A 4,454-nucleotide genomic window follows, 5' to 3' on the forward strand; every position below is an offset into this window, starting at 1 on the left:
TGAGACGATGCAAAATGGTGTTTAGAAGGTGCTTAAGGTGACTTTAAAGAGAATGAGACGATGCAAAATGAGGTTTAGAAGGTGCTTAAGGTGACTTTAAAGAGAATGAGACGATGCAAAATGAGGTTTAGAAGGTGCTTAAAGTGACTTTAAAGAGAATGAGACGATGCAAAATGGTGTTTAGAAGGTGCTTAAGGTGACTTTAAAGAGAATGAGACGATGCAAAATGAGGTTTAGAAGGTGCTTAAAGTGACTTTAAAGAGAATGAGACGATGCAAAATGAGGTTTAGAAGGTGCTTAAGGTGACTTTAAAGAGAATGAGACGATGCAAAATGAGGTTTAGAAGGTGCTTAAAGTGACTTTAAAGAGAATGAGACGATGCAAAATGAGGTTTAGAAGGTGCTTAAAGTGACTTTAAAGAGAATGAGACGATGCAAAATGGTGTTTAGAAGGTGCTTAAAGTGACTTTAAAGAGAATGAGACGATGCAAAATGGTGTTTAGAAGGTGCTTAAGGTGACTTTAAAGAGAATGAGACGATGCAAAATGGTGTTTAGAAGGTGCTTAAAGTGACTTTAAAGAGAATGAGACGATGCAAAATGAGGTTTAGAAGGTGCTTAAGGTGACTTTAAAGAGAATGAGACGATGCAAAATGAGGTTTAGAAGGTGCTTAAAGTGACTTTAAAGAGAATGAGACGATGCAAAATGAGGTTTAGAAGGTGCTTAAAGTGACTTTAAAGAGAATGAGACGATGCAAAATGGTGTTTAGAAGGTGCTTAAAGTGACTTTAAAGAGAATGAGACGATGCAAAATGGTGTTTAGAAGGTGCTTAAGGTGACTTTAAAGAGAATGAGACGATGCAAAATGAGGTTTAGAAGGTGCTTAAAGTGACTTTAAAGAGAATGAGACGATGCAAAATGGTGTTTAGAAGGTGCTGAAGGTGACTTTAAAGAGAATGAGACGATGCAAAATGAGGTTTAGAAGGTGCTTAAAGTGACTTTAAAGAGAATGAGACGATGCAAAATGAGGTTTAGAAGGTGCTTAAAGTGACTTTAAAGAGAATGAGACGATGCAAAATGGTGTTTAGAAGGTGCTTAAAGTGACTTTAAAGAGAATGAGACGATGCAAAATGAGGTTTAGAAGGTGCTTAAAGTGACTTTAAAGAGAATGAGACGATGCAAAATGGTGTTTAGAAGGTGCTTAAAGTGACTTTAAAGAGAATGAGACGATGCAAAATGGTGTTTAGAAGGTGCTTAAGGTGACTTTAAAGAGAATGAGACGATGCAAAATGAGGTTTAGAAGGTGCTTAAGGTGACTTTAAAGAGAATGAGACGATGCAAAATGAGGTTTAGAAGGTGCTTAAAGTGACTTTAAAGAGAATGAGACGATGCAAAATGAGGTTTAGAAGGTGCTTAAGGTGACTTTAAAGAGAATGAGACGATGCAAAATGGTGTTTAGAAGGTGCTTAAAGTGACTTTAAAGAGAATGAGACGATGCAAAATGGTGTTTAGAAGGTGCTTAAGGTGACTTTAAAGAGAATGAGACGATGCAAAATGAGGTTTAGAAGGTGCTTAAAGTGACTTTAAAGAGAATGAGACGATGCAAAATGAGGTTTAGAAGGTGCTTAAAGTGACTTTAAAGAGAATGAGACGATGCAAAATGGTGTTTAGAAGGTGCTTAAAGTGACTTTAAAGAGAATGAGACGATGCAAAATGAGGTTTAGAAGGTGCTTAAAGTGACTTTAAAGAGAATGAGACGATGCAAAATGGTGTTTAGAAGGTGCTTAAAGTGACTTTAAAGAGAATGAGACGATGCAAAATGGTGTTTAGAAGGTGCTTAAGGTGACTTTAAAGAGAATGAGACGATGCAAAATGGTGTTTAGAAGGTGCTTAAAGTGACTTTAAAGAGAATGAGACGATGCAAAATGAGGTTTAGAAGGTGCTTAAAGTGACTTTAAAGAGAATGAGACGATGCAAAATGGTGTTTAGAAGGTGCTTAAGGTGACTTTAAAGAGAATGAGACGATGCAAAATGGTGTTTAGAAGGTGCTTAAGGTGACTTTAAAGAGAATGAGACGATGCAAAATGAGGTTTAGAAGGTGCTTAAGGTGACTTTAAAGAGAATGAGACGATGCAAAATGGTGTTTAGAAGGTGCTTAAGGTGACTTTAAAGAGAATGAGACGATGCAAAATGGTGTTTAGAAGGTGCTTAAAGTGACTTTAAAGAGAATGAGACGATGCAAAATGAGGTTTAGAAGGTGCTTAAAGTGACTTTTAAGTGAATGAGACGATACAAAATGAGGTTTAGAAGGTGCTTAAAGTGACTTTAAAGAGAATGAGACGATGCAAAATGGTGTTAAGAAGGTGCTTAAAGTGACTTTAAAGAGAATGAGACGATGCAAAATGAGGTTAAGAAGGTGCTTAAAGTGACTTTAAAGAGAATGAGACGATGCAAGATGAGGTTTAGAAGGTGCTTAAAGTGACTTTAAAGACAATGAGACGATGCAAAATGGTGTTTAGAAGGTGCTTAAAGTTACTTTAAAGAGAATGAGACGATGCAAAATGAGGTTTAGAAGGTGCTTAAAGTGACTTTTAAGAGAATGAGACGATACAAAATGAGGTTTAGAAGGTGCTTAAAGTGACTTTAAAGAGAATGAGACGATGCAAAATGGTGTTTAGAAGGTGCTTAAAGTGACTTTAAAGAGAATGAGACGATGCAAAATGAGGTTTAGAAGGTGCTTAAAGTGACTTTAAAGAGAATGAGACGATGCAAAATGGTGTTTAGAAGGTGCTTAAAGTGACTTTAAAGAGAATGAGACGATGCAAAATGAGGTTTAGAAGGTGCTTAAGGTGACTTTAAAGAGAATGAGACGATGCAAAATGGTGTTTAGAAGGTGCTTAAAGTGACTTTAAAGAGAATGAGACGATGCAAAATGAGGTTTACAATGTGCTTAAAGTGACTTTAAAGAGAATGAGACGATGATAAATGAGGTTTACAATGTCCTTAAAGTGACTTTAAAGAGAATGAGACGATGATAAATGAGGTTTACAATGTGCTTAAAGTGACTTTAAAGAGAATGAGATGATGCAAAATGGTGTTTAGAAGGTGCTTAAAGTGACTTTAAAGAGAATGAGACGATGCAAAATGAGGTTTAGAAGGTGCTTAAAGTGACTTTAAAGAGAATGAGACGATGCAAAATGAGGTTTAGAAGGTGCTTAAAGTGACTTTAAAGAGAATGAGACGATGCAAAATGGTGTTTAGAAGGTGCTTAAAGTGACTTTAAAGAGAATGAGACGATGCAAAATGGTGTTTAGAAGGTGCTTAAAGTTACTTTAAAGAGAATGAGACGATGCAAAATGAGGTTTAGAAGGTGCTTAAAGTGACTTTTAAGAGAATGAGACGATACAAAATGAGGTTTAGAAGGTGCTTAAAGTGACTTTAAAGAGAATGAGACGATGCAAAATGGTGTTTAGAAGGTGCTTAAAGTGACTTTAAAGAGAATGAGACGATGCAAAATGAGGTTTAGAAGGTGCTTAAAGTGACTTTAAAGAGAATGAGACGATGCAAAATGGTGTTTAGAAGGTGCTTAAAGTGACTTTAAAGAGAATGAGACGATGCAAAATGAGGTTTAGAAGGTGCTTAAGGTGACTTTAAAGAGAATGAGACGATGCAAAATGGTGTTTAGAAGGTGCTTAAAGTGACTTTAAAGAGAATGAGACGATGCAAAATGAGGTTTACAATGTGCTTAAAGTGACTTTAAAGAGAATGAGACGATGATAAATGAGGTTTACAATGTGCTTAAAGTGACTTTAAAGAGAATGAGACGATGATAAATGAGGTTTACAATGTGCTTAAAGTGACTTTAAAGAGAATGAGACGATGCAAAATGGTGTTTAGAAGGTGCTTAAAGTGACTTTAAAGAGAATGAGACGATGCAAAATGAGGTTTAGAAGGTGCTTAAAGTGACTTTAAAGAGAATGAGACGATGCAAAATGAGGTTTAGAAGGTGCTTAAAGTGACTTTAAAGAGAATGAGACGATGCAAAATGGTGTTTAGAAGGTGCTTAAAGTGACTTTAAAGAGAATGAGACGATGCAAAATGGTGTTTAGAAGGTGCTTAAGGTGACTTTAAAGAGAATGAGACGATGCAAAACGAGGTTTGAAAGGTGCTTAAGGTGACTTTAAAGAGAATGAGACGATGCAAAATGAGGTTTAGAAGGTGCTTAAAGTGACTTTAAAGAGAATGAGACGATGCAAAATGAGGTTTAGAAGGTGCTTAAAGTGACTTTAAAGAGAATGAGACGATGCAAAATGGTGTTTAGAAGGTGCTTAAAGTGACTTTAAAGAGAATGAGACGATGCAAAATGAGGTTTAGAAGGTGCTTAAGGTGACTTTAAAGAGAATGAGACGATGCAAAATGGTGTTTAGAAGGTGCTTAAGGTGACTTTAAAGAGAATG

Source organism: Anopheles coustani, unplaced genomic scaffold, assembly GCF_943734705.1.
Source record: "Anopheles coustani unplaced genomic scaffold, idAnoCousDA_361_x.2 U_46, whole genome shotgun sequence".
Lineage (NCBI taxonomy): Eukaryota > Metazoa > Arthropoda > Insecta > Diptera > Culicidae > Anopheles > Anopheles coustani.